This window comes from Acinonyx jubatus, chromosome C2 (genome assembly GCF_027475565.1).
Source record: "Acinonyx jubatus isolate Ajub_Pintada_27869175 chromosome C2, VMU_Ajub_asm_v1.0, whole genome shotgun sequence".
In the NCBI taxonomy this organism is placed as follows: Eukaryota; Metazoa; Chordata; class Mammalia; order Carnivora; family Felidae; genus Acinonyx; species Acinonyx jubatus.
The window spans coordinates 65,317,179-65,331,298 of record NC_069384.1 but is presented as its reverse complement, the minus strand read 5'-3'; positions in this window follow the sequence as shown (position 1 = coordinate 65,331,298).

The window sequence follows — 14,120 nt, the reverse complement described above, 5'->3', positions numbered from 1 at the left end:
TCATATCACCAATCCAGGCCCTGCTCATAATACATGCTCAACAAACATTAGTTTGGATTCATTGGCAGTTTTAAATCAGATATGCCTTTACTGATTCTTTTTTATTCACGTAAGTAAAATTTATATTTTTGGCATATTTCTGATTCATAGAGACAGATAACCACCACCACCATTAATATACAGAAGAGTTCCATAAACTTTTCACATATGCTTCCCCTTTGTATTCAGAACTCCCCTTTTGTGCCTGGGCTGCTCAGTCGGTTCAGTGTCCAACACTTGATTTCAGCTCAGGTCATGAGCCCAGGGTTGTGAGATCGAGCCCCATGTTGGGGTCCATGCTGAGTATGGAGCCTGCTTGGGATTCTCTCTCTCTCTCTCTCTCTCTCTCTCTCTCTCTCTCTCTCTCTTTCTTTCTCTCTCTCTCTCTCTCCCTCTGCACATCTCCCCCATTCGTGCTCTTGCTTTCTCTCTAAAACAACAAAAACAAACTCCCCTTTCCTTTAGTCCTTGGCAACTACTGGTCAGCTCTTTGTCCCTATAGTTTTGCTCTTTTCTGAATGCCATATAAAGGTGATCATGCAGTATGTAGCCTTTGGATTTGGTTTGGTTTCACTTAGAAAAATGCATATGAAAGTCATCCATTTTGATGCATGTATCAGTAGTTCATTCTTTATTGCTGAGTTGTATTCCATTGTATAACTGCACAACGTTTGTTTATCCATTCACCGGCTGAAAGATACATGGGTTGTTTCCAATCTTTGGCAATTATGAATAAAGCCGTTGTGAATATTTGCATACAGGTTTTTATGTTAACATAAATTTTCATTTCATTTCGATGAATACCTAAGAGGGGATTTCTTCATGTTATGATAAATGTATATATAATTTATATAATATATAATAAAGGAACTGTACCGCTTCATAGTATTCTTATCAGCAATATTTAAAAGTTTCAGTTACTCTATATCCTCATTAGCTCTTGGAATTGTTTGTTTTTAGACATTCTAATAGGAATTTAGTGTTATTTTGTTGCAGTACTAATTGGCATTTCCATAATAATTGATATTGAGCATCTTTCCATGTGTTTATTGCCACCCATGTATTTTCTTCTATGACAAAGTATGTGTTCAAATCCTTCACCTATTTTTTTTAATTGAGTTGTTTGTTTTCTTTCTGTTGAGTTTTGAGAGTTTTATATATTTTGGATAAAAGCCATTTGTCAGATATGTGATGTGCACATATTTCCCCGCAGTCTGTAACTTATCTTTCATTCTTTTAACAATGTCTGTGCAAAGCAAAGTTTTAAATTTTAATCAAGTCCCATTTTTCAATTTTTTTCTTTAGGGATGATGCTTGTGTCGTTCTAAGAACTCTGTCTAACTCAAGCTCACAAAGATTTCCTCCTATTGTTTCTTCTAAAACCTTTATAGTTTTACATTTTATATTTAGTTCTGTGACCCATTTTGAGTTAATTTTTATATAAGGTTTGGAGTATAATTTGAAGTTCACTTTTTATGCTTGCTGGCATCCAAGTGTTCGTGTACCTTTTGTTGAAAAGACTGTCCCTTCTCCATTGAATTTCATTTGCACTTGTGTCAAAACTCAGTTGGCCAAATTTTGTGGGTCTATTTCTGGATTCTTTATTCTGTTCTACCAATCTATGTATCTGTCTTTTCATCAATACCACACAGTTGTGATTTCTGTACCTTTTTTTTTTTTTACAACTTTATTGGAGATATAATTTATATACCATACAATTTACCCATTTAAAGTTTGGGGTGGGTTTTTTTTGTATTTCTTATTATCTTTTTTTTAAATTGTTGAATTTAAAATTTTAAAATTTAAATCCAAGTTAGTTAACATATAGTGTAGTATTGGTTTCAAGAGTTGAATTTAATGATTCATCACTTACATATAACACCTGGTGCTCACCCTAACATGTGCCCTCATTAATGCCCATCACCCATTCATGCCATCCCCCACTCAATACCCCTCTAGCAACCCTCAGTTTGTTCTCTGTATTTAGAAGTCTTTTATGGTTTGCCTCCCTCTCTGTTTTTACCATATTTTTACTCCCCTTCCTTTATGTTCATCTGTTTTGTTTCTTAAATTCCACATGAGTGAAGTCATATATTTATCTTTCTCTGAGTTATTTTGCTTAGCATAATATATTCTAGTTCCGTCCACATTGTTGCAAATGGCAAGATTTGGTTCTTTTTGATCTCCAAGTAATATTCCACTGTGTGTGTGTGTGTGTGTGTGTGTGTGTGTGTGTGCGCGCGCGCGCGCGCGCGCACTGCATCTTCTTTATCCGTTCATTAGTCGATGGACATTGGAGCTCTTCCCATAATTTGGCTATTGTTGATAGTGCTGCTATAAACATTGGGGTGCATGTGCCCCTTCGAATCAGCATTTTTGTATCCTTCGGAAAAATACCTAATAGTGCAATTGCTGGGTCGTAGGGTAGCTCTATTTTTAATTTTTTGAGGAAATTCCATAATGTTTTCCAGGATTACTGTACCTTTTTAGTAAGCTTTGAAGCCTCCAACCTTGTTCTTTTCCTGAATCATTTTGATTTTTCTAATTCCTTTGCCTTTCCAGATAAGTTTTAGAATCAGATTGTGAATGTCCACAACAAGTTCTACCCTGGGTTGATTCTTAAACTGTTTACTTTGGCTAACCTGTGGTTCTCAAACTTCAGTGTGCTTAAGAATTATAAAAATGCATGTGCTTGGGCTTGATTCTGAATATTCTCATTCAGTTGTTCTGCCAGGGGCCTAGCCATTTGCATTTTGGACCCTATCCATAAGATGATCTGATGTGCATGGTCATGGACCATGATTTGGGAAACATGGTCCTGGCTTCCCAGAACGTAGGAAATGTTCCACAGGCTTTGAAGAATCATATAAATATTATATCCATGAACTTGGTGAAAAGACATTGCATTGACTTCACAATTAAGTCTAACAACTGATAACATACATTATACAATATTATGGCCAATCAGTATTGTCTAGCCTGTGCTGAAACACAAACCAGAACCTCAAAGATGTCTAACTGTCCTGCTTAAGGTGATGAAAACAATGATGTGTATTTCCATGTCCTATGAGTAGCTCTTCTGGATATTTATCCCATGGACCAATTCCATGAACATTTTCTTATACTCGGGATACAATTCTTAAACCATTTTCAAACAAGGAGAAACTAGATTGGAGAGATGTACAAGGTAAGTAAGAGAGTTACAAGGAAAAATATTAACCAAATGAATTGAGTCTCTAGAGAAAAATTAGATTAATGATCATAAATATTAACTTTGTTTTACGTTGAAATATGGATTGACCAGCTTGCTCCGGGAATTGGACATTCTTGTTAATTCAATTTTCTGGGTAATATGAGATGGAAGGTTAACTGGAAAAACTTTCCAGTAGAAAAATCTTTCTAAAATGAATTAGTGTACTTTCCATGTTAATTTATTACTAAGCATTCATTGCTTTGCTTGTTTCCTAAGGGTAGGAAGTAACAGTACATAAAAAAACCAAAGTGAATTTGAGATGCTTCTCACAGGCCCCTAGACTAAGAGGCTCACTAAATGAAGAGTCCTGACAAACAAGTGGAAAGAAATTAATAAATTATTCTAGAATGCCACTGAGGAAATAAGCTCCTTTCCAGGTGTTAATTGCTTTGCCAGGAGGCCATGGCTACATATAATGGGGAGTGGAGAGTAACAATTTAAAGGGAGACCAAAGTTCAGACTGAAAAGAGCCATCTCAGAAGGACTAGAATTAGCAGCCTTCATGAGGAGGACTGACATATGGCATGTTGGTTCCCATTGGGAGAAACAAAAGGGTGATCCCTCCCAGCAAAGGACCTTCCTTTGGCTTAAATTTTATCAAGTGACCATCTATTCTTGATTCTTCCTGTAAGATTTCTTGAGGCACCATAGGGAAGCTTGAGGAATATTTAAATGGGCAGTGTAGTCTAGGAGTTCCTAGGGGGACTTGGAGCCAGGCTGCTTTGATCTACACCTTGACCTCACTGCCTGCTCTCCATATGACCTTGGAAAAGTCACTCCACTTCTCTAGTCCTCAGTTTCACCATCTGCAAGATGGAAACAACAGTAAATGGATTAAACTCATTAATCAAAAGGCACAAAGTATCTGGCTGTATAAAAACCAATACCCACTATATGCTGCCAGGAGGAGAGTCATTTCATCTCTAGAGACACACATAAAGTGAAAAGATGTCAGATGACATTCCAAGCAAACAGAAACAAAAAGAAGGTTACATGTAGCCATACTTAGACCAGACAAAATAGTCTTCCAGCCAAAAAGGGCAACAAGAAACAAAGAAGGTCCTTATATAATGATAAAGAGGTCCATACATCAAGAAGACGTAACAGTAGTAAATACATACACTCCCAACACCTGAGCCCTGAAATATGTTAAGCAATTAATAACAGATATTAAGAGAGCAGTAGGCAATAGTACAATAATTGTAGAGGACTTCAGTACTTCACTATCAGCAATAGATAGGTTGTCTAGACAGAAAATCAACAAGAATTGATATGGAATTGAAACATACTTTAGAATAAATGGACTTAATAGACATATACAGGACCTTACACCCAACAGCAGTAGAATACACATTCTTTTCAAGTGCACATGGAGTATTCTCCCAGGTAGGTCATATGATAGGCGATGAAACAAATCTTAGCAAATTTAAGATTGAAATTATACCAACTATCTTTTCTGACCACAATGGTATGAAACTAGAAATCAACAACAAGAGGAATGTGAGAAGATCTACAAATATATTGAAACTAAACAACACTTTTCTAAACAACCACCGGGTCAAAGCAAGAATCAAAAGGGAAATAAAAAATGATCTCAAAACACACAAAAATGAAAACATGACAAATCAAATACTGGGGGATGCCGCAAAAGCAGTTCTGAGAGGAAAGTTTAGAGGGATAAACACATACATTAAGACATTAGAGGGACACCTGGATGGCTCAGTTAAGCGTTCAACTCTCGGTTTTGGCTTAGGTCATGATCTCAAGGTTCATGAATTTGAGCCCTGCATTTGGCTCTGCACTGATAGCGTGGAGCCTGCTTGGAATTCTCTCTCTCTCTCCCCTTTCAGCTCTCTCTTTCTCTCTCTCTCTAAACTTAAAAAGAAAAGAAATTAGGAAGATCTCAGATAAACATTTAATTTTGCACCTCGAGGAACTAGAAAAAATAATAATAATGAATTAAGCCCAAAGCTAGCAGAAGGAAGGAAATAATAAGGCTTAGGAGAAGTGATTTAATAGAGACCAGAAAAACAATAGAAAGTTTCAACAAAACTAAGAGCCAGATCTTTGAAAAGATAAATAAAATTGACAAACCTTTAGCTAGACTTAACTAAGAAAAAAAGAGAGAAGACTCAAAATTAGAGATAAAAGAGGTGGGGTGCCTAGGTGACTCCACCAGTTAAACAGTTAAGCATCCAACTTCAGATCATGATCTTGTGGTTTGTGGGCATTGGGCTCTGCGCTGACAGCTCAGAGTCTGGAGCCTGCTTGAGATTCTGCCTCCCCCTCTCTCTCTACCCCTCCCCCACTCACACTCTGTCTCTCTCTAAAAAATAAACAGTAAAAAAAAAAAAAAAGAAAGAAAGAGGAGACCTTACAACTGATACCATAGAAATATGTAGAATTGGGGTACCTGGGTGACTTAGTTGGTTAAGCAACCAACTTTGGCTGGTCATGATCTCGCAGTTTGGGGGTTTGAGCCCCACATTGGGCTCTGTGCTGACAGCTCAGAGTCTAGAGTCTGCTTCAGATTCTGTGTCTCCCTCTCTCTCTGCCCCTCCCCTGCTTGCTCTCTCGAAAAAAACAATTAAAAAATTTTTTTAAGAAATATGTAGAATCATAAGAGACTACTATAAGCCAACAAATTACATAACTTAGAAAAAATGGATATGGTTCTAGAAACACACAATCTACCAAGACTGAATCAGGAATAGAAAGTCTGAACAGATTGACAAGTAAAGAGATTGAATCTGTAAAAAAAAAAAAAAAAAAAAAAAAAAAAAAAAAAAAAAAAAACCTCCAACACAGAAAACTTGAGGATCAGATGGCTTCACTGGAGAATTCTATCAACATTTAAAGAATTAACGTCAATCTTCCTCAAACTCTTCTAAAATATAGAGGAGAAGGAAACACTTCCAAACTCATTCTGTGAGGCCAGCATTACTCTGAAACCAAAACCAGATAAGGATACCACAAGAAAAAAAATATATAGACCAATATCCCTGATAAATACAGATGCAGAAATTCTCAGCAAAATATTAGTAAACAAAATTCAAGAACACATTGAAAGGATTACACACTATTATGACCAAGCAGAATTTATCCATGGGATGCAAGGATGATTTAACATAGGCAAATCAATACATGTAATACATCACGCCAATAAAATGAAAGACAAAAATCACATGATTATCTCAATAGATGCAGAAAAAGCATTTGACAAAACACAATATCTTTTCATGATAAAAACCTTAACAGGGGCACCTGAGTGGTTCAGCCAGTTGAGAGTCCAATTCTAAGTTTCAGCTCAGGTCACGGTCTCACAGTAGTGGGATCGAGTCCTGTATCAGGCTCTGCAATGGGCATGGAGCCTGCTTAAGATTCTCATTCTCTCTCCTCCCTCCCTCTCTGCTTCTCCCCTGCTTGTGGTGTCTCTCTTTCAAAAGAAAGGAAGGAAGGAAGGAAGGAAGGAAGGAAGGAAGGAAGGAAGGAAGAAAGAAAGAAAGAAAGAAAGAAAGAAAGAAAGAAAGAAAGAAAGAAAGAAAGAAAGAAAGAAAGACAGACTTGGAAAAAAAACCCACCTTAACATACAGGTATAGAAGGAACATACCTCAACATAACAAAGGCCATATAGGACAGACTCACGGCTAACATTATACTCAATGGAGAGAAATTGAAAACATTTCCCCTAAGATCAGGAACAAGGCACGGGTGTACACTCTCACCACTCCTATTCATTATAGTACTGGAAGTCCTAGTTTAGGCAAGACAAAGAAATAAAAAGCATCCAAGACAGAAAGGAAGAAGTAAAATTGTCATTATTTGCTGATGATATGATCTTGTATGTACAGAATTCCAAAGAATCAGCCAAGAAACTGTTAAAATTAATCAATGACTTCAGTAAAAATGCAGGATACAAAATCAACATGCAGAAATCAATTGCATTCCTTTACACTATTTATGAAACATCAGAAAAAAAAATCATCCCATTCAAATAGCATAAAAAAACCCAAAATATTTAGGAATAAACTTAAGCAGGGATATGAAAGATCTGTACAATGAAAACCACAAAACTTTGCTGACAGAAATTGAGGAAGACACAAACAAACGGAAAGACATCCTGTGTTCATGGATTGGTAGAATTAATATTGTTAAAATGACCATAATACCCAAAGCCATCTACAGATTCAACACAATCCTGTTCAAAATAACAAAGGCATTCTTAACAGTAAATAAGTTATAGAGATCTAATGTACAGTATTGTGAATATAGGCAATAACATTGTACTATAATTAGATAATGTGATAAATATCGCTACACTGGCAATCATATTACAATATACAAATATACCAAAGTAAGCGCTGGACACCCTAAACTTATACAATGTTGAATGTCAAATTTATCACTTTTTTTAAAGAAAAAAAGCAACAGCAGGACATCCCACTCCACTAAAAACTGAGGAACACATGTTCTCTTCACGTCCTAGAAAGATAGCTTCCTCATAAGACTGAATGCTTTATTTTACAGACAAGAGCTTCCTCCCTCCACCTCAAACTAGACTTTTAGGCCCCCTGATGATACATTACCTTGTAAAACCATGGTCAAGCAGGATGTGTGACCGTGCCATCAGAGGGGGGTGCGAGTTGGCTCCCCAATGCCTTGGGGCCTGCGTTAGCATGCTGGAGCAATGGCGGGGCGGGGGGGAGGGATGGCACAGAGGCCTTCGGCTCAGATTCCTGCTTCAAGAAAGAACTTGCCACTGCCTGCAGCTGCTGTACCAAGGCGGTGCTCCTGCCAGGCAGCCCCAGTCAAGGGCTGAGCATGGAGGGGCCAGAGCCTGGCCACTCCCACCACATGCAGGACTCCTGTAACAGATCATTTTTGATGCAGAGCTCCCACTGGGCTGGCCAAGACTGTCAGATCCACGCCACAGCCTGATGGTCTTGCTCCTCAATCCTGCTTCCTTCCCTCTTTCCTTTCGCAGATGTCAGATCTGCATCATGGTTGAAAGGCTTGCTCTACCTTGTTCTTCCTCCTTCCCTTTATCTTTCTCAGGCATTGTTCCCCCCCTCCCACCTCCCATAAATGTCTTACACTCCTGGCTGTGTCTCAACATCTGCTTCCTGGAGGACCCAGTTGCCATAAGCAATGTAGACAATGGTTCAAGAAAGCAGATGATAAGATGAGGTGCTGTGCCTCTATCCTCACTGTCTCACTGGCAATGAGAACCCCATTCTGGATGGTATTGTGCACCATGTAGGCTGCATTTCTTCCACTAGCCCCCCTCTTCTACATTTGCCCTCAGGAAGAGGGGTCCACTGGAACCATGGAGGGACTGCTCCCTGAATATGTGTAGAGAAAGAGACCCTAATGCCAGAGGGAGGACTATGGCAGCCATGGAGGTACACCACTTGGATCTCTCATCAAGAAACAAGTTACCAGTCAGATGCAAGGAGTGGTTCTCTGACGCCCTGCAGCTGTAGCACCTTCGGGATCTGCCTCAACATTGAAGCCCAGGCCATGCACTTCGCAGGCAGTCCCCAGTCAATGAGCACCCTGAGCAGGTGTGCTAGGGCCCAGCCACTTGTGCCCATTGCAGGACAACCCTAATAAGCAGTCTTTGCTGCAAATCTCCCCCATTGGACTGGCCGAGACTTTGCTAGATCTGCAGCACAATCTGGGGCTCTGCCCAATTCTGCATCTGCGCTACTTTCCTTTCACAGGTGTCAGAGTACTTCACAATCTGAAATCTTTCCCTGCCCCAGCCTGCTTCCTCCCTCTTTATCTTGACTCCTGACTCTGTCCCATCATGCTCCCCAGAGGACCCAAACTGACACACAGGGCTCATTGGCCCCCAAGAACCCCTCCAATGATGTGAGCCCACTGGACCCTTCCTTGACAGGGTGCCTCATGCTGAATCCTCTCAGTGGAAGACCCTCAGACAGAGGACCCTGCTAGTTAGGGAGGGTGACAGGCAGAGTACCAACTGCACCAGCACTATCTTGGCTTTTCCGGCTGAAAGCTGTGCCTTTGGAGGATTAAGAAAGTGAAAAGCAGGGTGCCTGAGTGGCTCAGTTGGTTAAGCAACCGGCTTCAGCTCAGGTCATGATCTCACAGTCCATAGGTTCAAGCCCCGCATTGGGCTCTGCTGACAGCTCAGAGCCTGGAGCCTGCTTCAGATTCGTTGTCTCCCTCTCACTCTCTGCCCCTTCCCCACTCATGCTCTGTCTCTCGAAAATAAATGAACATTAAAAAAAAAAAGAAAAGAAAACCTGGCTCATGTCAGTGTCATATCATCCAGGAATACTGGATAACACTTTAAGGCTCCAATATTCATGTTTCAACATACAAGATAATACAATGTAACTGAAACTTTAAAACAAGCAGATAGTCCCAGGTTGGGTTTCTCAGGAAGCAAACTGAGCTGGAGATAAGCTTGCAGGGAGTTTATTAGAGACTGCTCTTGGTGTTAACACCTGCGGATGGGAAGGAAGAAGCAGAACTGAACAGAGGGGGAAGTGGTGCTCTGATGCCGTCTCCACGGAATGCCTCAGCCAAACCTGCTGAGGAGTTCTGAGGATGTGATCACCCTCCAGAGCTGTCCTGAACTGGAGCAAGAGGGGCTGACCTTTCATCCCCACATTAATCAGTCATGTGGATCCCCACATTAATCAGCCACCCTGCAAGGGACTTGCCTTGGGAGATGAGGCAGCTGTCTTCAACTAAGGCAGTCCTAGAAGAGACCAACGGGCAAAGACCCGCTTCAGTGACATTCCCAGGAGCTGGAGTAATAATTCGTTGGTTTTTAAATATACATTTTTATTTTAGAATAGTTTGAGATTTACAGAAAAGTTGCAAAATTAATACAGAATTCCTGTATATCCCACATCCAGGTGCCCCTGTGGTTAACATCTGTATCTCTATCATACATTTGTCACAACTAATGAAGGGATGTAACTCCATACCTTATTTGGATTTCATTAGTTTTATTTTTTCTGTTCAAGGATCCTGTCTAAGATATCACATTAAGTTCCAATCATGTGTCCTTAAGGCCCTTCTGGCTGTGACAATTTCTCAGACTTTTCTTGTTTTTGATGAGCCTGACATTTTTGAGAAATTCTTCTCAGGTATACTGTAGAATGTCTCTCAATTTGAGTTCAGTTGACTGGGGAATAATTCCTGTATTCCTGAAGGGAAATGGGTAATACATCATGTGTGGATACACCACACATATAAATACAGTTTCCTAGATGTCCCTGAAACTTGGGGAAATAGAACTGGTTTAAGCAATGAAATGGTATATGTTTTTCAATATAAACAGATCTGATAAAAATGGATATATAGTACCACCATGTGTCAAAACTGCAAAGATATGGAATGCACAAGTACAGCATATGGAGAAGATTAAACACAAGTGAGAGATTTCTGCCATTTGTAGGAGCGTGCTAAGAAAGCCAGGCTAAGAGGAGGAGCTGGGGGATGCTTTCCTAAATCAAATGATAAAAATGTCACACAGGCAAGATGTAATATTGATGTGTTACTTCAAGTACTTAGACATCTGTTCAAAATCTCTGCAACAATCTTAGAATTTAATACATTCTTGACTTCCCTGCCTGATCATTTTATCTTTCAGAAAGTACAAGAAAGAAGGAAGGGAAGTGCTACCCTAGCCTCGATTCTGACCAGAAAAGAAGGCTTTGCTGGTGATGTTTATATGATGAAAATATTTCAACGAACATACGAAATAAAATGTAGTCCTTGCATTCCTGGAGATGAAAGAAAGGAAGGAAGTCCTCCTAGAAGCTGTAGTAGAAAAAAAAGAAGAACCTTTGGCTATAGTAGACATGTAATTGAGGCTTTAGGAAAACAAACTTCCAAAGGCTCATGGAAATATAAACATAACCCCAAGACCAGAGGCAATCAAAAGGAATATATTGGGTTTTTTTAATTGTGATATTCTGAAAAATTAAACTCTCTAGTATAATAATTACCTGAAGAAACTAATATGACCCACCATAGAGTTCTCTGATGAGTCTATATTTTGAAATGACATGTACAAACGATAAAAGACACCAACCAAAGTGAATAAGAAAATTGTACAAACCCTGTAAGAAAGTGACAGAAGGCTGTGAAGAGTACCAGATGATAAGAGCCACAGAGAAGGCTTTGAAAATACACACAGTTTGAAGCAAGAAGATGAAGAAAAATGTAAGCTAACTGCTTAGAGAAGATCCTGTTAAATGATAACAGAGAAAAGGCAGAGTTACTCAATTGCTTCTTTCTTCTCCAACAAGGATCGTGATCTTCAAACTGAGGAGGGTATAACAGATACCACAGAGAATAAATTGGAGTCCTACCTAAATGAGGAGAATCAGAGAGAACCCAGTATACAGGCTTTGCAGACTCAATCAAAGATTATAGGTCTCAGAAACACTGCCTCGTGTCTCAGTGAAACAGAAAATGGGACAGGTGCCAGAAATCTAAGCCAGGCAAAAAACACAGATTTTTCTAAAAACAGAAAAAAAAATGGATTATGGAATCCTTAGAGTGAGCAAGCTTGTATTACTTTCTGCAATACCCTGGGATGCATATTACATAAACATTGGTGAGCTAACGATTAAAACAGGTTAAATTGACTTCATATTATTTTTTGATAGAGATAAAAGATAAGAGTACCAGGCACAATTTTTTAATCACAATATTTTGCAAAGATGCTCATAGTATTTATTTGAGCAAGATGAAAGGGTGTTGCCCAGTTTGTAAACGGCCTGCCAGACAATTGCATTCAAAAATCTGTTAGTGGATCAATATCCAATCATATAGAAGGCCTCTAAGGCTAATTATATGTCCTTGCTCTGTACATATCCTTGTCTTATTCAACAATTTTTTATGAGGTGTATATATAGACAATATAAGACATAGTTGATAAAGTATTATGAAAAGGATAAGAATAAACAATTGAGGGGATGCCTGGGTTGCTCAGTCAGTTAAGAGTCCAGCTTCGGCTCAGGTCATAATCTCATGGTTTGTGAGTTCAAGCCCCATATCAGGCTCTGTGCTGACAGCTCAGAGCCCAGAGCTTGCTTCACATTCTGTGTCTCCCTCCCTCTCTGTCCTCCCCCGCTGACACTCTGTCTCTCTCTCTCTCTCTTAAAAATAAAATAAACATTAAAAAAAAAAGATTGGTCTTAGCTGGTTGACCAATTAGGAACAATGAAATATATCATACAGAAACATACCAGATTTCTCTGAACTTCTCTCCATTGAATGACAGCAATTAAGCATTTAATATTATGTCAATAATTTTCACTGCCATTTCCATTATATTGTAAGCTCTTTGAGAGTAAGCACTGCATAATATTTCTTCATTTCCCATAAAATGTGGAGAAGATCTAGGCATGCAAAAGGCATTAGTAATATTAAACATAATAAAACAATTTTTTGAGATCACAGATAATGTAGTTCCATCATCCATCATTCTGAAGACCCATGATCACATACATAACCAAAAGTAGATAAGGAAGGGGCGCAGTTGAGCCTATACTAACAGTTGATTTTTTATTTGTTACCTTTATTTGACCTTGTTTCCTTGGAAATTTTTGTAAGCCAAGTGGAGTAGAATTTCAATTGACTCATTATTATGTCATATTAGTAAAGGTTTCAGGTGTAGAGGATTCTATGTTACAGGTGGCAGAAATGGCTAAGACATCTGTTAAAATGTGAGAGGAAATTATCCATCAATCAGAAGCAACCGGGGAAAACAGCTATTTCAGCAAGGAAGTCCTTTGTAGAGTTTTATGAGAATTCAGACACACAATTTTTCTCTCTGTAAAAGAAAATCCACTCAGGGTATTAATTTTAGCCTCCTCATAGTTGTGGTACTTTGAAGGAGGCAATATGTCCATTGGAATATGTGGAAAGGCAGGAACAGTATCTATCATTTTGTATTGTTTCTGTGACTCCTTCATCTTTAACATCTTTGTGTTTGCCTCAGGACCAGCCAAAACACTTTTTTAAAAAGATATATATGACCCAGTCTCCCTCTTGGTCTGAAATGGAAACCCAAATTCGTGATTTGGTTGGGGGTACTTTTTATGATGCATGGCCAGGTTATAGCTATAGAAAATAAATTTTGAAACCCTAATGACAGATTTTTCCTACTGTCATATTTTTAAAATATTATTTTCATAGAATTCAATTATCTGTGATTTGGGTCTGAGAAGAAAACAAAAGGAAATACATTCTAGCACTTTGGCGAGATGAGAAAATAAGATCCCCAGCATATGTCACATTGGGGATGGAGATATTATTCAGGATCCTGGCAAGGAACTGATAGAACATGCTAATAGGATAATTGAGGAGAGTTTAAGTGAAGCTATTTATAAGATGTGGAAAGGGGAAAGGGAAGCTACAAGGGTTGGATAAGTGCCCCAGGGCTAGCAATAGCAAGAACCTGAAGGGGCAGGAAAAAGGAGTGGTAGTCAGAACCGCAGCTGTAAAAGAGGATCACCCCACAGAGACCTTTCAGGAGAGGAACAACCTGCAGTCCAGCCAGGAGGGAATTGGGGGACTAAATACCCAAACCCCGCCCTTCCGCTACCTTTCCATTTCCTGCCAGCCCCTCCCACTGACCAAACCCAACAGGAAGCAGAGGGCAAGGAAGCTGGTTGATGCAGTCCCTGTAGATCAGCCTCCAGATGGCACAGGGCAGGGTGGAGAAGAGTGGAGAGTGATGTCAGAGGAGTAAATAGAGAATATTTAGCGCTGGTCTTGCCCCATATGCAACCCCATGAGCATTTCTTCTCCTTCATTTGTTTGGAAAGTGTAT